General features: G+C 40.3%; 1 protein-coding gene and 1 non-coding gene across 7 annotated transcripts in view; both read right to left on the bottom strand.

Annotated features, from left to right (window-relative positions):
• Nucleotides 1-23679, bottom strand: part of trio (trio Rho guanine nucleotide exchange factor) — an 820581-nt gene that overhangs the window by 616421 nt on the left and 180481 nt on the right. The window lies entirely within an intron of this gene.
• On the bottom strand, nucleotides 5112-5186 carry TRNAT-GGU (transfer RNA threonine (anticodon GGU)). Its single transcript has one exon. It is a non-coding gene; the product is annotated as a tRNA-Thr (tRNA).

Genomic DNA, 23679 nt, shown 5'->3' with positions numbered 1-23679 from the left:
TGAACCTATTCCACTAAATTGTGGTACTAATTACCTCTTGATATGTTCCCTCTGAAAATTTTATGAGGAAGTAAAATATATATATATGTGTGTGTGTGTGTTCAAAACCATGGAATAATACCTAGAGCTTGTCTGTAGCTGAAGTGCTCCCAAAAACCTGTTAAAAATTATATTATAGATAGCCATACGTTTTAAAAATTGAAAACTATTTTGTGAATATTGCCTTTTTTATTGACACTACAAGGTTATTTTGGTACAGATAGCCAAACCAAACACGTTCCTATGTCACTGAACAGGAGTACGATGTTATTTATAAAAAACAGCAAGTAACACCTGTAATAAAATGGAAGCCTAAAAAGTACAACGGATGTCATCCTGTTCAACAAGCTTTCCCAAAATTGGTGCTTGGAAACGATCGGCTTTTGTTTGTTTCCGCACATGGCACGTTTCGTATGCGCACAATCTGGCTTGGCAACATGCCGCTTCGGGTTTAGCATTTATGAAATATGGGTATCGATCAAGGGAGGGCAGCGAAAGTATTCCAGGTCCTGGCCAACCTGTTTCCGCATCCAATCACGGCCTGCAATTCGGGCATTTACTGCGCCATAGTTTAATTGGTTGTCCGATACTTCTTCCCAGGAAATGGACGGTGTAATTGCTCGGTAAACGTGCGGGTGTGCATTCATGCTGTACATCAAACTATTTTGGCAACGAGTCGAGTTGGTCACAAATTCATAGCCACTGTGGTTACTGTTGCCACAGTCTAGTTTGCCAATGGCGCTCCTGTAGCTCCGTTACTGTTTTAGACACACAAACACTAAGAGAGAGATAGCCGTAAGTGATTCAGAAATAAGCGAGAGGTGTATGAGAGTATAATTCCGAAGGAAGATATTTGGATCTTAAATAGACGAAATAACTTCTGACTGGAGGTTACATAACACTAAACTGTTCACCCAAATTAATCCTGCCGCCCTCCGTGGTGGAGTGGTTAGCACAACGCGCTAGACGCCAGGAGTGCCAGGTTCGAGTCTTGGCGTTGGCATGGATGTATCTTCTGCTTCACTTCTTCAATATCATCATATCATCCTCATCATCTTCGCGATTAGTCAAAGTGACAGAAATGTGAAGTAAAATAAAACAAATCAATCAATCAACTATATTAATCATCTCCGGACCTTGGTAAAGGTATTACACTATGAGTGTTCCTTCATCGCTTTCATGGAATTATCACCCATACTCGTCGTCGCGATTAGCCAAAATTGCAGAAATGTGATGCAAAATAACAAGATTACGAATACAATTTGATCTTTGCAATGGTTAAATGAAGACTACTTCGATGGCCAGGTCATGTAGCATGCATGAAAGAGGATCGAAATGTTTACAGGATCCTTGTTTGGAAACCTGGTGGTAAGAGACCTCCAGGATAGTGAAGACAAAAAATGGAATGAATCTTTTGAAAATTCGTAAGGGCGGTCAAGAGTGGACTGAACTCGCCAGGACAGACAGAGGTGGAAGATTTACATATTGCTATGGCAATAAAACGTCGGTGATTTCCAAAAGATAGAACATACTGAGTATAAGTATTACTTATTAGAGGGAACTTACAACAAATAAAGAAACATACCATCATATTGAATATCAAATCCCTAACAAAACATATGTAATTATAGTTTTAAGTAATAAGCAGAACGTATAAACTTGTGATTTTTATAGAAACTGTTGTATTGCAAGCAAGAACATATTTTTTTAAAAATAAATCTGTATCCGAATCGGCAATATGGTAATGTAATAAGGCACAATATATCATGCTATGGGCTTTTTCCATATGAGAGTGAGCAGATTAGGGATTGCAGGAATAAAATGGCGCCGAATGTGTTTCCGGCCTAATAGGGGAACCGGAATTTTGCCCGGTGGCTCAGTCCGGTCCTCAGGAGGTTTGTTCTGGTACACTTCCCACCACCCGATGGTCTGTCGTCTGCTGGGAGACTTGACAGACATCACTTGAGTGCTTCTGGCAGGAGCGCTGGAGACAGCACGTGCTTTGTTCTCTGCCAGCCAGAGCTTGTCATTGATTTTGGGAGGGGAATTTGAAACCTAGGTCGGCACATTCACGGCGACGAGGGAAAGGCAACCGACATACAGGGAGCAGGTATTTCAGACGGTGAGAGGGAAAGAATGTGTCGTCTAAGGTCTTTATAGCTCATTGATATAATTTACTTTCCCTTTCGAAAGATTGGTCATACGTTTGGCAACGACGACTAGCAGACTACACACCATTTCTTGACGGATGTACCGGGATGAAACTTTTGATAGGGACGCAACTTTTGGAAGGACCTTCGTATATGATTATAGTTCGAACTATCGGAGATTATCGATGTACATTTTCCGAAAACAAACTTTGAAACCTACCGACGCGAACTTTCAACATCAAGAGTGGGAATGGTTCCGGGCCGTCTATTTCATGAAAATCGCGAATGTTTGCGAACGCCTCCGGATATTTGAAATTGAATTCCACACAAATCGTAAACACTCCAAAGCCAGCCTGCAGCGTCAGATATTTTCACCTGATTGATTTTCCATAGCAAAACCCGTACCTGTACACGTGTTCCACCTTCATGTGGAATGAAGATTTTGCATATTTGTATATGCATATTTATAAAGGGTGATTCATACATCCCCAAGAGAGTACGCAGCTGAGCAGAATTTGGTAGCTTTCGCCGCTGAAATTGGCTCAGTCGTTGCAAGGATACAGTACGTGCTTCATATTTTCATGGTGTTTGTTGAACAACTGAATGACAGAGAGCTGCGTAAAGGCTAGAGTTGAGTCAAGGATATTTTCAAGAAGACGGCGCCACATGCCATACATCGAACAAATCCATGGAACTCATTGAAAGTTGTTTTGATGACCGGATAATTTCCAAGAACTTGTGGCCACCGAGATCTCCGGATTTCATAACCACGGACTTCTTCCTATAGGGTTACTTAAAAGACCGAGTTTACGCCACACGCCCCCAGACTTTGGACGATTTGAAGCAGAATATTGTACACGAGATCAATGGTATTGACAACAGCGTTCTCCAACGAGCGGCCAGTAACATGGAACGACGTGTTGCGTTATGCTTGGAGCAGCAGGGAGGACATTTTCAGCATTTGCTGTAGAGGGTAGTACTCTCCCAAAGTTACTCTACATTTGTGGCATAACAAATTGTGTTTAGCAACATTCGTGTTGAAATAAATTAGCAAAGAAATGTGTTAATTTTCTGTGAATCACCCTGTATTTCTTGCTTTATATATAGATTTTCCACCTATCTGGGTCAGTGGCGACGATAGGAATGAATAAAGGAACGCACACAGTCCCACCATCCATGCCTAAAGCAGGATCCGTTGCACCCAACGGTAATCACTCCTCAGCGGGAGCCAACGTAGTAGTAACGCTGTCGCCAGGGTTCGATCCCAGTGAAGGCACATTGCACAGTGATTCCGATCCCACTTGAAACTGTACGTCCAATCCCGATTAGCCTATCTGGGCATAAAATGAACTTAAAATAACAATCCAAAAAACACTCCTCAACGAAGGAGTGAACAAACTACCATCAACAATTCTACTGGTTATTTATACTGTGATTCGGCTAAATTTTTCGAAGCGATGAGGGTTGATTTCACAAACATCCAGTGGTTTTCTAGGACCAAACTAAAATTTCACCTGCACACAGAAAAGAGAATGCATCAAATTAACATATGCACTTCAAATGCATCAACTCATACACCCGCGTGTTCGTCTTTTGGTTCTTCGTTGACTGAATCTTGTGAGCAGAATGCATCGAAGTGGGGAGAATGAAGTGTTAAGATGAATTACGAGACAGATTGGAATGCATTTTTGTGCCTCAATCAAAATTTGATGAATTTTCTTGTATTTATGCGTTTCATTGCATAAATAGTACACACTTTGTCCCTGTTAATTTTTTCAATAGCTTTACTATTACTAATATGTTACTAAAGATCTGAAAACATTTGTTTTCTCACACAGCAAGTTGAAAATGACTAGCCTTAAATCTATTATTTTTAATAAATAACATTATTTCTTGTATTACAAAAACGAAACCATTATAAACATCAGGAGGGCCTAATTTCATTTTTAACAATTCAAAATTACTTAGATTTGTTTCGAAATAAGTTCATTAAATATTTGATACGTTTTACTGAGTAGAGTAATGTAAATAATATACATATATAAAAACCTGAGGTTTTACAGTGCATATTCAATATCAAGTTTGCTTAGCTTTGTGCACTTTTCCACGTATTTTTAAAGCCTTTACTTTTATGTGTGCAGGTAAGTTTCGAATTGCGATATGTGCGTCAGACATTTTCCAGAAATTACTAATGCTGATCAGCTACATTGCCTATATTATTAGCACTTCAATGCGTAATATGTTCGTGGTTTTACGTCGTGAGTTTCAACGGGTCGGTTAAGCGAAGCGAAATTCGGTCTCGTCCTAAAGAGTTGACACCAGCCTTTGTAGTATTTCGCGACTGTGCAACATTGTGTCGTCGAAGCTTAGGCAAAAAATAAATTTCCTATTGGAACACATTTCGCGGTTAACGCAGGCTGCTAACCACTTGAAATGGGAGGATTTTTATTTACACAATTGAATATGGCTTCCTGCCAAGTTAGTGCCATTTCTAATCTTCCTCGCCATTCTGTCCGCCCCGGAATACTTACAACGAAGGGGCACATACACGTATAAACATGTCAATCATACAAGCCTGAGCATTGGCACACGTGCGTGTGTTTACGTGTGCGGAAAATTACGTTATCAACGGTACTGTGTGCGTCGTCATGGTCAGCAGCGAGATATAGCTGAGCCCGGTTTTGCTTTAAATTAATATTTTGTTTCCGTGAACAAATTCCTAAGCTTTCAGTAGAGACGTTCGTTTCAGTGTGCAGAAATCACTGCAAACAAATTCGCCTAAAATTGTCTTACTTAGACTGTGCTTAATATGCCCACAAAGAAGAGCAGAGCATATTGACTTGATGTCTTAAGTCCACTTTATGCACAGAAAGGCTAATCGGAACTGGACCTACAGTTTAAAGTGGGATCCAAACCACTATGTGCCTCCACCGGGAATCGAACCCGGGACCGCTTGATTACCAGGCGAGGACGCTACCACTGCGCCATCGGGGAGGCCCCAGGAGCAGAGAATATAATGTGTCAAATTTTCCCAAAGGCGGATTAAGGAAGTACGGGAAGATAAAAAGTTTGGGAATAAATTTCAGTGCAAATGAACTAACTCTACACCTATGTCGAAAGTGAAAATGGAATATATCCTAGTAGCTTCGTGCGTAAATGAGAGGAATTTTTTGTGAACAAAAAATTCGACCTCAGAAAATTGTTGATGTACACTACAACTTCAGAAGGTTATAGTAGAGGGATTTTTATTAACATTTTCCTGTTTTCAAAACAGATTAGTAATTATTATTACTGTGAAGTGTAAAAATATACCATTCCTGCCTGAATTTCATTCTGCATGCGAGTTTTTGAACTTTGGATTTGTCATTTTTCACATTAAAAGTTAATGCCAGCTGACCTGGTGACTGAGATGTTAAGTGGTCAACTCACCAAGGTTCCTGGTTTGTGTCCTGGCGTCAGCATGTTGGTGTCCCTTCATAAATTTCACCTAAGTATCATTCATCTTCATCGTCGCGATTAGCCAAAAGTAGCCGCAAAGCGACGTAAAATAATACAAATAGCTAGAATTGCTAAGCACAGAAAATGCTGAGCTTAAAAATTCTTAAAATACAAGCCCTTTCCTTCCTTACTTTCATATTAACGATGTGCAGTGTAAAAAAAATAGAACACTGAAAAGTATCACATTGGAGAAATAACAAATTTGTATGAAATATTTTGATAACATCAGTAATTAAGTGTTGAGAATTTTTGAGGTTATAATGATGAAACATTTTGTTTTCGTAACCGGGGGAATTTATTTCTAAAATAAAATTTAAGAACCGGCCGAACCTCACAGGCCCATATAAGTTGGCGCCACTGTGAGCGCGATAAGCACTTCCTTCTGGCGGAAATGCTGAAAATTACAGCCAATAATATCTGCGCATTTATCGTTTCACATCTGTGAGCACGTCAGAGACACGTAAACCTTATTAAGCTATAAAATCTTGTCTAATTGCAGAAGAGTAATAGCCCATTGGGGAAGTGTCATTCTCTCAAGTGCCACCGTGATCTCCACCTCCGTAACTAAGCCGACAATACAGCCATTGAAATCGTATCTGTCCCCTTGAAGCACCGTTCTTAAGTTCTACAATGTCCTTCCATGAGAACCGCGGCACCTCAACAGCTAGTACAGTCACGGACACTTGTGGGTTGTAACAATTCCATTAACTTTCAGTGGAATCGTTTCAACCCAGAAGTGTGCGTGACTGTACAACGCTTGCGGTGCGGAAAGCGCCGTTCAAAGCTTCGGCCTCTTCCAGAGGCGCATTCTTGGAGAGCGAACGTACTCGGCAGTAACGTTCCGGGCACGTGGTCCTCCCGGAGCAATAATGGCGGTCTGGCTTAACCGGAGTGATGAAGGCCACCCTTAATTGCACGGCCGAACACAATGAAATTTCGTCAGCGTTCAGGAACAGGAAAACGAGAAGTAACTAGTGGCGGTTCCACGCATTCCCATTCTAGTAAGACTCCATTTAAACACAGCTCGTTCGAGTAAAGGTCTCGGCCAGGGGTGATGTCTCTGCTGGGCTATAATTTTAGGGAAAAAATGCATTACCACTTATGTTACTTAATTCTCGGTACTGATCGCATAATAAACACGACACAGAACTAAAGAACCCCCGACGATGCTCCAACCGCATGCATTCGAAGGTATGCCTCCATGCAGAGATACCAAAAAATAAACACGGTGTATTTTCATCGAATGTTTACGGATTTAATTTTTCCTTTCTTTTCTTTATTTTTATTATATAACTAGCTGATAACTCGGCGTTGCCCGGATATTAATTTATCCCAATCTTGTATTAGACAGGAAAATAATGAATTCTAACTATAGTGTAAAATGTAATTAATTTTAAATGTGAGCGTGAATGTCACATATTAGCTTTGCGACTCCGAAAACTATGGATTCGACATTAATCTAGGTCATTTGTGGCATTTTATTTTTCACCCCCTCTCACCCCCCATGCCGATAGGTGATGAACTTCAAGTTGAACCTCATTGGGAGTGTCATAAAAACTATGGATTCCATTCACAACACAGCCTGAATATTAGACAACCCGAGAAACACTATTGTTGTGCGGGATTGCATTAGTCACGGATGTCTGTCTGTGTGGAATTTAATATCGGTGGTTCTCGATTATTTTTACATGTCACCCCTTCCCACCCCACACCTCTAAGGGTGCCAGGGATGCCTTACCCCAAAAATATTATTTTCAGATTGCAAGTGATATGTGTACCAAGTTTGGTTGAAATTGTTAAAGGCGTTCGAGAATTATGCCGGAACAAATCAATATACGCACCCACAAACAAACACATTCATTTTTTTTAGATAGAGAAGATAGATGGAAGATAGATTTTTGTTGTTGTTGTTGTACAGAGAAGAATGGACCAATACTGTTCTGGTGGATTCAAAAGAAATTTGGTTAACAAAAAAAATGTAGACAAAAACACTAGGAACTTGAACAGGGCAGGATTACTTGGAGATGATGTTGATATTGAAAATATTACAATCTCCAGTTGTAAGGGAGATTTCGCACGGAAGCGACAAATGCCGCTTTAGAATTTACCCATCGAACGCAGGCTTGTGCGACCTGTGACGCAGCTACGGTGCGAAACGTTGCTCTTCATTGGTTCCTTCCCAAGCAACACTGAACTCACATTAACCCGTCTACCGTCAAGGCGTTTTAGGCATTTCCCATAATTTTACTAGATATTCTCGTACTTATGTACTTACAGCCATTAAGTATTAAGTATATTATGAATTGATTCTATATACTATATCTAAACGATTGTAGGTAAAGTGATATTGTAATCCACTGTGTTATAAATGCTAAATTGTCACAAAATATATGTTCTTAGTGTGATATACATGCAAATTTGAACTGTATGTATACTGTTAAGTGTGCCAGGGCTTTATATATATATATATATATATATATATATATATATATATATTATGTTCTATGTTCAACCTCAAACTATCGCAATTAAAGGTCCAACTTCTACCCAGTATTCGAACACAGGACTCCACCAGGAAAGTTTGCGACTCATAATATGAATTCGTGATATCGCACTTTCCAAAAAAAATTATTTTTAAATCTGAATTTTTAAGCAAAGGTATCTTTTTCACTTTTCAGCTCTCTCCTTTGATTCATTCCTCCATATCCATGGAAGATTCCTTTCCCCCAGAAACAATTCTAATATCTGGAATCGGCCTGAATTCATCCTGCCCATCTAGTCCCCTCCCTTCCAGATAACCCATTCTAACCACTTTATCGCAAGCGACAGAACATGTTACTTCTCCGAGAGATGGGTCATCCCGGTTGCCAAGAGACAGCCACAGGAAACGACGAGATAATTTCTAATTGATCTTGGTTTCACGACTAACTGCTTCCCTCCCTTCGATGGCTGTTAGAACCTTTAACTACGGAGCAGAACGGAATGTCGACGGCTAACCCTGTGAATGACGTCCCGTGAATAAATAAATAGCCGGCTTGATTTAATTATAATTTACTCTCAGAAGTTCCATGCTGGGAAATTTTAGCATACTTATAAAATAAGTGCACTGACTACCTTAAATGATACTTCTAGGTAGATAAACACTAATTGCATAGATAACTTCTCCACGAATAATTATGTCAACGTATTTGTTGAATATCATCACAGAGAAATGATTCGTGAACAACACTGCATGCCTGTTTTGTTTCTGATAGTATCACTACAAATTTGAATATCGAAAGACACTTAACGATGGGTGAAAAGTGCAACTTTCTAGTGAAAAAGTATTCATAACTTCACGCTATTGTCACTTTTATCAAACACTTGAGATAAAGCATTGTGCTTGAGTTCTTTTGCGTGTCGGGACATTTTTCGACCAGTTGCGTTCAAGCGTAAAAGAAAAAATCGCACAACAGATAAATGCCCTCCCTGCTACACACACAGAGAGATATTCATAAATTAGATTTAAAAATAATTTTCCCTCTCAAATCTAGAACGAGGGCTGCTGGAAAATTTTCTGCAATCAATGTGAAAAAAGACATGTCAAATTCTGGGAATGGCTTTATTGTTTTTCAAAGTATTCACCCTTAAGATCGATACACTTTTGCATACTCTCAAACCAATTTTGAAAGCATTTTTTTCACTGACGCTGATACCTCAGAAACCGCTGTTCGGAATGCGTCAACAGATGCTTCAGGCGACACAAATTGCTCACCACGCATCTAATTTTTCATGTGTGGAAACAAAAATAAGTCATTAGGTGATAGATCAGGCGAGTACGGACAATGAGTCATTAATTCAACATTTTTAATGGATAAAAAATCAATAGTTTGGTGTGCTGAGTGGGAAATGGCGGTGTCGTGGTGAAGAATAATGCGACGATTTGGGTTTGTTTTACGCAATTCATTGATGATCTCTGGCAAACAAATTGTTGTATACCACTCAGCATTTACAGTCCTTTGATCTTTTAAAGCTATTGTTGCCACATGTATGGTATAACCGAAGAAACAAGCAACCATTTGCTTGGCAGCACTCCTCCAACGAACAACTTTTGTTAGTTTCGGCTCACTTTGAAATACCCAAACAGTGGATTGCTGTTTACTTTCGGATTCGTATGAATAGATCCAAGTTTCGTCCCCTGTAACGATGTAGTACACCAAATTTAACTTGCCACGGTTCAATTTTTTGAGCATTTCTTTACACCAATTTATACGAGCCTGTTTTTGAGCTTCGGTCAAGTTGTGTGGGATCCAACGGCTTGAAAGTTTCAGTACGTTCAGATGACCATTGCTTTCATGTCAATGTTCATGGATGCCTGAATCTCACGGTATATCACATGCCGATCTCTCTCAATCATTTCACGCACAAGAATCAACATTACTGGCAACAACAGACGTGGATGAACGAAAGACCTTCACGAAATTCATCACTGAGAAATGTGCGATCACGCTGGAATTCGGAAAACCAATTGTATATAATCCTATTGGATGGTGCTTCATCCACAAAAGTCAAATGAAGTCGCTAGATGCATTGTTTCGGTGTTAAACTATATTTGAAATCATAAAAAATCATTGCCCGAAAGTGTTCACGAGAAATTTCCATTGCTCAGACGAAACTAGTTCTTCAAACTGCTGTGAAAAATAAACGATTTTTATAATAGCGGAACACTAGCGCCACTGTTGGTGGTAGTTTGCAGAAACTTTTCCAGTAGCCCTCGTATGTAGCTTATATACTTCTAAAATGAAATATGTCGTGTTCAATAAAAAGATAAATTCAAATTCTGTTCCTAAGATATTTGATTGATTGCTGGTTAAAGTTGTGTGCGTCAACGTAAGTAATAGCTTAATGGTTATTTACACCAATCACATAATGAGGATATACAAAAATAAGAGGCAAAAATACACCATGTTCTAAACGAAACGAATAGTTTTTCTTTAAGCCCAAAGTTGGCCACACTGTCTCCACGTAATATTCAAAATTCTGTTCTGAAATCCCCGCGGGTATCTTCCTCTCATCTAACAATCTAGCGAAGACGCGGGCCATTTTCTCCTGAGAAAGTCGTGGGGATTCGTATCGTTTTCCGATTATATTATCCTAGATTCGCATTCCAAGGGAAGGAAAAAGAACATATTTTGTTCTCTTCGGTATCAACCACACCCCATCAATAGGGGATACAGTATTTTACGAAGTATTCATGTTTTTCGAGATTTTAAAATTATTTTTATATTTATTACTACACGCATGCGTCACTTGTAACTGGTAATTACTCTTAACCAAACAAAGTAGCTGGTACAATATTTCTCAAAAATAAATAAATTAAAATAATAATTCAGCAATATGAAAGTATTCAGTCTATAGTCTAGAAAATACATCATTGTATAATCTTTTAGATTGCCGAAACGTTCGTAAGCACTGGCGTGCGGATTTTTTTCAGGGGGGGGGACTGGAATTGTAAAGGTGGATAGCATACATGTGCTTTCTAGGGGGGCTGTATACACAAGACCATAGTTCGTATTTTTAGAACTTTCCATTCTCAAAAATCGGATGATTTTAAGGGGAGGGGTTACATTTACAACTGTAGTTCTTCCCTGCATTTACTTGAAAATGTTGGCTTTCTCAAAATTTCGGAGGAGCTGTAGCCCCCTCTGCGTACGCCAGTGTGAGCAAGAACTTGCTTTTTGGTGTATTTAACATGTGCTGCATTCAGTATTAGTGATAATTGCAAGCATAAGCAAAACGCAATATTGAGAAGATTAGGTAACATATCCACACTCACACCGCCCCCCCCCCACACACACACACACAAAATAAAAAAAAAATAAAAAACTCTTGACCTAGCACGTAGTAGCAATGATATAAAAACATCTTGGAAATATCTCGTATTATGGTAAAAACGTACAAAACCCAAGCAGTTGCCGAAAAACAAGAATTGCTAAACATACACTCCTACGTTTAATCAGGCCAGGTTTAGTTTTGCAGAAAGAGGTGTACAAGCCGGCAAGGGTCGGTTGAAATTTAAACTGGAATTACATTTTTCATCCAGCGTACGAAACATTTCTTCACGAGACTCAAGAGAAATGTAGTCGGCGAAATCCTAATTAGAAAAACTCCCGGATGTAGAAGCAGTTTTTAATCCGGAACTCAAGGCATCCATGTTCAGCAAAGACGGGAGTAACTTTATAATGTTGTGGTTGTAAAGTTTGTGCCCTCACTATCACTTTCCTGCGAGAACAAGCACTTTTCCCTGCTCTCTCCTCATGCACACCAATTTACAGAAAGAGAAAATACAGGATGTCCGAGAATTATCTTTACAACTTCAAGTTTTAATTACTCCAACTCCAAGTCATATATTTACATGCTGCTTGTTGTACATGATGCAGAAACTCAAAGTTCTCCCCCCTTTGGTGTGCACCTTAATGTGAGCACCGTTGGATCCGCGGAGCACATCCAGCGGAAATTCGATTTCCGCCCATGTGCGCTGTAACATGTTATCTGTAATGGTGTGGAACGCATCGATGATTCCTTGCTTGAGTTCAGTAAGGTTCGCAATGTGTGTACGGTACACATAATACTTCACGTAACCCCACAGGAAGAAGCCCATACGTACGTAGTCCGAAAGTTGCTCTGTACCTGTGTGTCTGATTTAGTCTCTATGAACCGAGAAACAAATTACGCTTTCTCCCATGGCGTCCAGGACCTTCCCGATGCACAGTGTTCAATTCTCTCAATCTAGTTGGAAATAATTCCTAAGACTAGTTGTCTTGTCCTCCATTGATCTTAACTTCGTTTCATAATATTTAGCCATTCTTGGTATTGCCGTTACTCCTGCGCACTAATTTTGCCACCGAGAGTGACGTAGAAAGTTATACTAATCAGACTACTTTCTAAATTTCGGATGGTCCTTATAACATAAGTACTTTAGAATAAATGTTTGTGTGGTTGTAATGAGCTGGAAAGCTGTCACATAATTGATACTGACAAAGATGAAATTAATATTTTAATTGTTGATACTAGTAAGATGATATTATTAATCGCACAGAGAATAAATGATTAAATGAAAAAAATGCACTTCAAATGAATTATTATTATTAATATTATTTGATATAATATTTGATATATAAATAACATTTAGATTGCAATGATAGAATTGTATGTGCATATCTTAATCAGTGTTCTCATCCATTCCGTTCGCGCTGCTGCTCCCAGAACTGTCAGATGTTGGTATGGTGGAACTGCCCCTTCTTTGGAGACCGGATGAAAGCAGACCTAGAACTGCTGGTGACAGTGCTTCGGTCTTCTTGATTGGGAGTTTTCGGCGCGATGATATTACCGGATCCGAGGACGCAAGCCGAATGTGCAGAAAATATTCATTCGTTGCTATGACCTTCCCTGAACTTCCTAATGTTCTTATGTCTTACCTCCTGTACGTCCTCTGACAGCTGGATGAAAGACCGAATAATGTCTGCAACATGTACTAAAATCTTGTGAACTGTGACAATTCTCCCCGACTTCGGTTCCGCACTGGATCTGCAACTGGCTTGTTCTTCGTCCTTCGGCCACTCTCCTGGAACAACTTTGTAAGACGACCTGGACCACATCCACTGGACGTACCAGGAACACATCCGTATACCTCTGGTGGAAAACTGATTTGATCATTGAGTCACTGTGCGTTACCTCACAAAAATCTGTCTTTATGCCTGTTACTCTTCAACCATCGGGCCCTAATTTTCACACAATACAGTTTAATTACACTGACAATGCGTTCTTCGACTTCTGGAGGACAATCGTATATGGTACTTTTTTTGTAATCCTTCTTCAAGTTTTGACAGGGAATAACATAATACTTTTGTAGCACCATTTTTCACTTAACATTATTGCAAACAGTACTTACGATATGGCTACACAAACACCCCGCACAAACACAGCAGAGATACCCACGTACAATACAGCACGCGTCTAAACATGAGCTACTCCACGCGCCAACTAAATGCCTCTGCGCGTGGTGCCTAGGGATACGAGGTTAATGACCATCTAAACATAACTTCCGGTTCAAATTCAAATGATAAACAATCATCACAATTACCCATGGACATTTCCTAACACACCTGTGTAGCAGTTAGCCGTGAATACAAGATTCGAAAAATTATTTTTTTCCAGCTAGATTGCGCGAATTGAACACTGTGCGATGGCGCAGTAGTAGAGTCGTTGCCTTGTAATCAAGGGGTCCCGGGTTCGATACCCAGTGAAGGCGGATCCAACTTTAAACTGTAAGTCCAGTCCCCATTAGCCTTAATGTGCATAAAGTGGACTTAAAACACCAAATCAATCAATCAATCAACCCTGTGGAGTTCACATGGTCAATCACTAATGAGTCACCTTCAACAGAAAAAAAAATGAGTTCTGCATCATGTACAGTCACGGACATTGCTGGGTTGTAACATTTTCATTGACTCCCAATGAAATTGTTACAACCCAGAAGTGTCCGTGACTGCACGACAAACAGCATGTCAATATGCGACTTAGGATTGGAGTTATTAAAACTTGAAGTTGGAAAGATAATTCTCGGACATCCTGTACATCTTCTTTCCATAATCAAGACATCGTTGGCGCTTCCCAAAGCAAGGAGGTAACATGTGCATCTCCATCACTCAGCATCACGAAGCGACACGTTGAGAAGTATCCTTATCGGCTTGCAACCACGCACGGCTCCGGAAACAGATGACGACAACAACCTCGTAGTTGTTTCAAGAACTGCTCGACTCCAAGAAACAGGGGAAGAAGTGGGTGGATGGTGGGGAGCAACCCTTGCGAGAGATTATTCCTCCTCGCTAGCAGCTCCGCACTTGTCTTTCGTGACACGTTCCTCTCATTCTTCACGCCCGGCAAAATTCTCTCTCTCCACCTCTTTACGCGTTTCTCATTGGGCGCAGCCAATAATAGAGAAGCCCGGAGAGGAAGAGGAGAAGAGCGAGCAGATCGAAAGAGGAAGAAACGGGATAGTTTTCAGGAAACCACGAGAAGCATTGCCAACTCTGTACTCTGTCGCAAGTATTCGCAGTAGAGCACATGTTCCTCTATATCAATATGTTCCACGGAGCACTTCACGTGCATTGTTTAGAATCCTATAAAAAAACATTTAACAAATATCCAGCTCGCGCTTTTTCTTTAAAGTTCCCAAGAAATAAGGACGCTCATGCTGTTAGGAAGGTAAAAGAAACTAAAGAAGGACTAAAATTAAATGGTATGACTCAGTTGTTAGCATATGCAGATGATGTAGACTTATTAGGGGATGATATAAATACAATTAAGAATAATGCTAAAATATTTTTCAAAACTGCTAAAGAGATAGGTTTGGAAGTAACAAAGAGAAAACTAAATATATGCTTACGGGCCGAAATCAAGTATTAGGTAATAATCAAAATCTCATTATTGATAACAACTCGTTTGAACCAGTTTCCAAATTCAAATACTTAGGAGTAATATTAACAAATGAAAATTATATTAAAGAGGAAATAAATAGTAGACTTAATTCAGGAAATGCATGTTACTTCACTCTTCATAAACTTTTGTCTTCTCGTTTAATATCTAAGAAACTAAAAGTTAAAATATACAAAACAGTAATTTTGCCTGTAGTATTATATGGGTGTGAAACTTGGTCCCTTACATTGAAAGAGGAACATGAATTGAGAGTATTTGAAAATAAGATCCTTAGGAAAATATTTGGACCTAAAAGGGCTGAGGAGACAGGTGAGTGGAGAAGGTTACATAATTTAGAACTACATAATATCTATTCATGTCCAGATATTATTAGAATAATTAAATCAAGAAGACTTAGGTGGGCAGGCCATGTGGCACGAATGGGAGAGGAAAGAGGAGTCCACAGGATTCTTGTTGGGAAACCTGATGGTAAGAGACCTGTAGGAAGGCCAAGACGAAGATGGAGGGACAACGTTGAGATGGACCTAAAGGAAATCGGTAGGGTAGGCTGCAGCCATGAACCTTCGGGTTTAAGAAGGCTAGAGTGTTAGTTAGTTAGTTAGTTAGTTCATTCGCAGACAAGTCTTAAATATGTAATAAGTCTTACTGGCGACGAATGATGAATCGTTTATCTTGGGTTATCGAGCAGGTGAGTTGTAGAAAGGATTCCAAGTTTTCGAGGGCGAACGCCACTCTTATCTTCAGGATAGAATGAAAACTTGGAATCAATTTCACAACTCACCTGCTCAATAGCCCTAGAGAATCTTTTCATCAAGTATTAAATATATTTCCATGGCATGCCTTTGCATTCCTTTGCATTATACTACGCTGACTGAATAAATTAAAACCAAGTTCTGTTTTGCTATGGTCGGAAGGAATAAAGTTAACTACATTTACAAAATTAGGGTAAAAACTCTTTAAAACCTTAGCAAAGATGACATCCAGACGAGACGAGGCTAGGCAGCCTCTCAGGTGGGAACATTTCCAAAAATATCCCTGCATAAAGCGCCTGTGAAGCTCTATGCATAAAGCTCTACTGAATGGGTGCAATCCTGGAGGGTATAAAGGAAGCCGGAGAGCACTGCTGATCACATCATATCCAGCGTAGCCTAGATCAAGAATGTGTCGAGCCCCGCCTCCACACTCCTTGCGTACCTTCACGGCAAGGTCCAATGAACAGGGTATGGCTTTACTCTTTTCCAACAATAATAAACAATAAAGACACACATTCTTTTTCGTGTTCTTTAAAGGAAACTTTTACAGTGGGATACACATGTATCAAACTGTACATCGCTAGTTTCAATCATTTTCTCTTGCATCCCACGTGCTCTTCAGAAATGAAATTGGAGGTTTGTATTCTGCATCGTGACGTTTTATTTCGTTCTTGAACCACATATTACGGACAACAAAGTGAATGAATATAATTCAAGGGCCAGGGAAAAAAACAAAAAAACAGGCAACTCAACTCTCGTCAAACTCCATAAAAATGAATTTTAAATTGCAAAACGTTACTAGACATGTAAATGAAACGGTACAATAATAATAATAATAATAATAATAAATACGCGTATAAGCTTTGATGAATGAAGTGTCAAATGTATGAAACGAAATACAGCATGTTGCAAAATCCAGCAAAGCAGGAGGGGTCTCCCCGATGGCGGAGTGGTAGCGTCGTCGCCTTGTAATCAAGGGGTCCCGGGTTCGATACCCGGTGGAGGCCCATAGTTCGGATCCCACTTTAAACTGTAGGTCCAGTCCCGATTAAAACACAAACCCAAAATCAACGTGCAAAGCAGGAAATGACACCACTACCTCCTGACGACAGAACATTGACTTATGTTTTCCCTTGCCCTTCAATTGCTTTACCTTACTTCACTTTTCTGCAACTTTTGGCTAATCGCGAAGATAAGACTTAATGCCGATAAGATGGAATGGATGAAAGGACAAACACACAAGCCCCACAGAGCAATATATTGGCTCCGAGTCCAGACGCCAGAGCCTCGTTAGTCTGCAAAATTCAGTCCAGAGTGAACTACATGGAAGTCAGGTTGGCATTTGTCTCTCTTCTGAAAGGGTCACGCCTTACACCCTGAATGATGAACCTTACTCTAATATCATATGAAAAATATTGATTTCTGAGTAGATATTCTTCCCTAGAACCTTTATAATGCACGCTATCCTCCTCACTCCAGCTCCAAGAATTGGCCCGAAGCAGCTCGCTGCAACAACCCCAAAGTTCTATATTTGGTAACACTGCATCGGAAATTCATGGCGAATGTGCTGATCTGGAAAGGGCGTGGGTTGCTCATTTACTTACAGAAATTGCTTCTTCCCCAGCGCTCTCCATCAGAACTTCGGTGACACTAAAAAAACCTCCCCGTCTTAAGGAAGCCGGCTGCCATCCTATTAAGAGGAATTTCGGAAATGGAATTTGAACTTGGACTGATTCGGTTAGGATGGTAACTGCACATCCATAAAAGCTACTTTTATCTCCTCAAGCTTGCATTATGCATGTCCTCGAAATTTCCACTATAGACCGGCCCTTGAAATGCACGTCACAAGTAACATTCTGCTGCAATACGGAGTGGATTATCCGCATCGTGTAGGTATGAGAAAATTAGTTCTTATTCTCCAGCTCTACATCATTTCCTAAAATGATTCCTTCTTTCTGTCTTTTGGTACTTCATCCAGAAAGAAAAATTGGGCTAAATTCTAAAGAAAAGGATATAACAAAATACTTTAAGTACCTTGTTGCAAAAGGAATCTAATTGTATTATACACATGTGTGTGTGTGTCTAACGTAAATTTAGCATTCCATCGTGTAATAAAAGCACATAGGTAGGTGGAAATAGGGCCACGTACATTAAAGAAGGAAAAAACCCTGTAACTACCTTGAGGTGTAAGATAGTTACAAGTATGTTACACCCCCAAAACATGACATTCTCCACCGCAGACTTTCGGCGGGGTGTGTGTGTGTATTTTTATATATATATATATATATATATATATATATATATATATATATAAATAAATGCATGCGCTTATGCTCTGGTACCTTTAAATTAACCCAGGTCGTCAGTTCCGCAATCTTTTACAGATTGTTTTACAGTAATTGGTTTGATTTGGTGTTTTAAGTCCATTTTGTGCACAGTAAGGCTAATCGGGACTGGACCTACAGTTTACAGTGGGATCCGAACCACTATGTGCCTCCACCGGGTATCGAACCCGAGACCCCTTGATTACAAGGCAACGACGCTACTACCACTGCGCCATCGGGGAAGCCCCCGTTTACAGTAATTCACTGTGGCATTGACATGAATGCTCAAGTGTGAAGAATCAAATTTGTTCGGTTTTCCTGAACAAAGATGGTTTTACAGTAAGGAAATATGGAGGATTATTGTAAAACTTAATAAGAGTAGGAGGTAAATGTATGTTAGTGATTAACATAAATAATATTTATGAATACAGATACAAAATTAATAAATGTGCAATAGGTTGGATATGGGTTTCGTGTGTATTAGGCCACTCACATTCTCACGGCCATATCTGAAGTGATGTGATGTGATTAGCACCACACACTGGCAGCTTTTACCTCATATAGAGAGGTTTCGTGACCCCTAGAGCCGCACTATAAAAGGACATTATTTGGAAAAATTATAGCTCAGAACACGCTTTTCGGGATTCGAGAATCCGTGGCGGAAATACTTTATTATTTTAAGAATTATTATTTCTACTATCCAATTACGTGAAGGACCTTTCATCTCATACAACATTCTTGGCCGACGTCCGTGCACACACGCAATAAAAAAAAAATACGTTTCTCTTCAGCGGTGAACAGTCACGGATACTTTTGGATTGTAAAAATCCCATTAAATTTCAATGGAATCGTTCCAACCCAAAAGTGTCCGTGACTGTACAAGTAAAGTAATATGAAAACGATCGAGCTCCAGTGTATCTACGTAGGGATCGAGACTATTTCTTCCAGAAAACGAAGAAAGAATCTGGGGGATATACCCTCCGAAAAATCAACACGACTGAAAGTCAAACACCATTTAGACGGTCTCCCAGATCTCTTAATACGTTAATCCATTCGCTTATTTTCAGTGGCCCCGCCCTCTGTCAAGCATCGGGGGGAGCCCTTCCAAGGACACCCTCGACTCCTCCAGAAATCCCTCCTCGCGAAATCCTCTTCCCTGCTTAATGGGGGCCGTTCGCTGACAAATGGGAGGCTGGGAGGTGAGATCTTCTCGTTAATTTCCTCCGCTCTGTGTCTTCCCCACGCACTCCAGACTTAACGATGCTCTTTTTAAAACGCGGCTTGCCGCTATTAGAGCTGCTCGCCCCGTTGAAACGCGCCCCCGCGCAGAAGCCGCTAAATGATAACGACCCTCGCAGTAAAGCCCCCCTCCCCCAGAAAAAAAACAGCTCGGTAAACATAACGGAAGCATTGTAGCCACCCCACACTACTTCTTCCTCTTGCAGGTCTTGGTAAACAAAGCCCTCTGCGACTACAAAAATTGTTCATTCTATCGGCGATATGATCTTCCTAAATTTCCTTTTGGACTGTAATTAAATAATTTTCGAGCCAAAGGGTAATCTGACATGTTGATTCCACTTGAATTGATATTTTTAAATTTCTTCTACCATTGTTTCCACCTCCCATTTATGTCTGATCTCTTCACTTCTAATTTTGTCTCGTAAGGTTACCCCACTTAAAGACCGCATAAATCTAATTTGTGAACAATTTACCCTGTTGACGAAGAGTCCAACATTCGCTACCATATAGAACAGCCGGCTTTGAAATTATGTTACGGCATCTAATGTGACTTTACTTTCTCATTTGTTTTCCAAAATTTATTTTCAAAATTCCATTTAGTGTATTATATTTTACAGAATTTTTCTTAACATCTTTTTGGTGTTCGAACTGTGAAATATGGCTTCCCAACTATACAAAGTCCCTGTGGGTTTGCATTTATCTGACTTCATGATGGACAATTTACATTGCATTGCGTCATCATACTACCCAAGCCGTCTTGATGGCGAACAATTTGGAAGCTACTTGATAAATAGGTTGGAACCCTGGTCCAGAAAGCCAGAAAATAGCGGCGATGGGATTCAATGACACCACGCATCACCCAATGAACAGGTCCTGGTCCTCTTGCGCCCGAGTCTTCAGGTTATAATTCATTCTTATGCTTGTGAATGGTCAAAAGTGGCAGAAAAGAAAATCAGAAAATAATAATACATTGGACAAATCCTACAAAGTAAACCAAGAACCTACTCAAAAGTTTCTTCTAAGTTGACATTATGCTGGAAAAGCTAATCGGATCTCGAATTCCAGGTGTACGTGCGATTCTGACCACTGTGGAAGGGTAAGTGCCACCACCTGGAAAATGAACCCGAAGCCCCTTGATTACTAACTAGTCCATAACGCTATCGGGGAGATCCTACTTGGACCTAACGTATGAGCTACTAGCTACATGTTGTGTACAGCGACAAAAAACTGAATAGTGTTACGTCATAAAAACAGCTATACTTATTCTAGATATTACAAAAAAAAAATCCAATGTTCATGAAGAAAAGGAATGAACGTATATGAGCCTCGCCAAAATTTTTTGTAGTGAGGGTCTGGCCGTTTACATAAAATTTACTAGAAATAATAATAACAAATAAGAAATTTTACTTTTGACCATTCACATAGAAATCTAATTTTGGAATTTTGATAACTTATGGAGCATTCATTCCTTGTATATCGACTACAAAAATAATAAGCTTCTTGTACTTTTTGTTCTAATCTGAAAATCAAATATGCCAATTTCCTAGCGGTTCGACTCGCCTAGCGACGCTTGCGAATGTACGAAAGGAAGAGAACGTGCAACCAAAAGATAATCTGATATATTGGTTTCAATTGCATAGTTTACGAAAATGCTGTATAAATTAAGCAATTCATGTATTACTGAGTGAGGTTAGCGTACAATAGTAGTTGCCCGATCTCAACAGGGATGAGCAAGCACCGCGTAATAGTAGCGTCTCATCCAGACCCGTTTGTCACATGTCCAACATGAGGTATGGTGCAAATCATGGGTTCATACCGCTAATCAATCACAACAGGCAACACCATCTCTGTGCCTCGAACAAACGGCAGAAGGTACGAGCGGCAGACAAGTGGACTCGAGAGATTAGCGAACACTTTAATTAATGGTTCCCCCCTCAGAAATTTGCATATGTTACGCGGCAAAATGCGTCACGGCACGGACTCTCGCCCGCGTCGGTTTTGGGACTCGAGCCAGGGAGGACCACGCCCGCTCCAAAGGGAGGCGGAAATAAGAATTTTGCTAAAACAGATCTTGATGGATGGTGCACGCCTCTACATCCTCTCGGACAGTGTTGGCAGCGTCGCCATACATGTGTTGCCTTCCCGCTGCCCTTCTTCGTAATTTTTCCTAATTCCCAAGCTCTGAAATTATACAACTGTTCCATTAAGGTAACACACTAACTCCAACACATTGGGGAGGGATCTGAAGGTAAGGTCGCATGTCATCTCGTCATTTGTGGAGGTAATGTAATGAGCACCACGCTCCGGACACCTTTACCCCATCAGGACACTCATTTATCAGAGGCTGGGAGAAACGTAGAGCCGCTCCACGTACAGACTTGACTGGAAAAATTCTCATCTGAAACCACACACGTGCAAAATATGTTAGCGGTGAACGAGGTCTTTCGCTATGAATTTCAAACAGATTAAATTCGAAATGACATTGTGTAAAAATTTTCATTGCAAATTTTCTACTCTTTAAGAGCAAAGTAACATACCGGGTGATCCGTTTGAGATGTCAGAATAGTAAACCGTTGTGTACAATAGGTTAATGTACGTATCTCTGAGCAGTTTGTTGTAATATATGCAGAAAGGATGTAAGTGTTTTGAGTGAGTGCAGGTTTACAGACTTCAGCCGCGTGGCGCTAGCGTTCATGGTACTTAGATAAAGATAGTGGTCACGCCACAACAGCGCACAATGTATCGTACGAGATGTAAAATTTTCTGGTGTTATATGCACACTAGTACAAGTGTAAACCTGCACTCACTCAAAACTTACATCCTTTCTGCACATATTACAACAAACTGCTCAGAGATACGAACATTAACCTATTGTACACAACGGTTTACTTTTCTGACATCTCAAACGGATCACCCGGTACTTTACACCTACAAGGCTACCAAAACACCGTTCCAGCCGAAACCCCTCCTTCACTTAAATACAGGGTGTTTCCGCGACCTACAATCACATTGGATTGGTGGATGGAGACTGACCCAAATACCAATATGATATAAGGAACCTCGGTCTGGAAACGCGTCATTAAAATATTACAAGCCGAAACTAGTTGGGGCTGCTCATCACAGCCTGATCTGACCGCAATCTATATTTTCTTGAGTCATGTCAGAAGTGTTCTCTACGAGACATCGGTAGAGGGTGAATAGGATCTGCTGGCAAGAATCCTTGCTGCCTGTGATATCGTCAGAACGGCTCCAAGGATGTTAGAGTGGATGTGACAGCTTCTTGCAACGCTGGAGGCCACCATTTTGAACAACTACAGTAACGTCTTCGTCGTAGAGTGCCAGGATACAATCTACTAATGTCTGTATTAAATCTACAAGCCGAATCAGTCAGGTGTCTTATTCCACTTTCATAGGCAGTCCCTTTACTTTATAACTTATTAATGACACGTTTCTATACGTGATTCCTTCTCATATTGGTACTTGGGCCAGTCTCCATCCACCCAGTTTAATTCAAGGTCACGGAAACACCCTGTATGTATATTTATTTATTTATTATATATAATATAATATTTATATTTATTTAGCCACCTTTTTAAACATTTCCCCCATCGAAGAGAAAAACGCAGCATAAATCTAGGTGTGTAGCACACACCAAGAACAAAGGCTGCTTCACAGTTGCCAAGCGTATTGTCACCCCCCGCCCCGCCCCTAAGACAGGAGAGCAAGCTGGTGGTGCAGGCGGAAGCTCTTCCCTTGTTTCCTTGAGCATTTTTTGAGGGTTACGAAAGATCCAGTCCCTTTCTTTTTTAATCTTCGTGTCTTCATCCTTCCCCAAAATACATGCTGCTGGGCGATGCAGTGACCATGCCCAGAAGAGAAGAGGTAAAAGATGCAACGCTTTCGACTGTCAACCGTGGCACGCGTTGCGGTTTCGGCAGGAAAAGGTATGGGGTACGAACGTCTATTCGTGGCGAATATACAGGGCGTCCTAAAACAACTTCAAGAACGGTAGTGTGTTGGTAGATATAAAAACAAGTAACTTTTCCTCATAAACGCGCTTAGTTTCTGCGCTATAAGGGTTTAAAATCTAACCTGTACGTATGCAACCCAACACAGCAAAAGACAGCTCTAACGTAACTCCCAGGAATGTGAGGCAGGGTTGCCACTATCGTCCCTTGTTAAGAGAGACGACCTCAAAAC

The sequence above is a fragment of the Lepisma saccharinum genome, chromosome 14, assembly GCF_977018435.1.
Source record: "Lepisma saccharinum chromosome 14, izLepSacc3.1, whole genome shotgun sequence".
Lineage (NCBI taxonomy): Eukaryota > Metazoa > Arthropoda > Insecta > Zygentoma > Lepismatidae > Lepisma > Lepisma saccharinum.
This window is presented reverse-complemented; position numbering and strand designations above follow the sequence as displayed.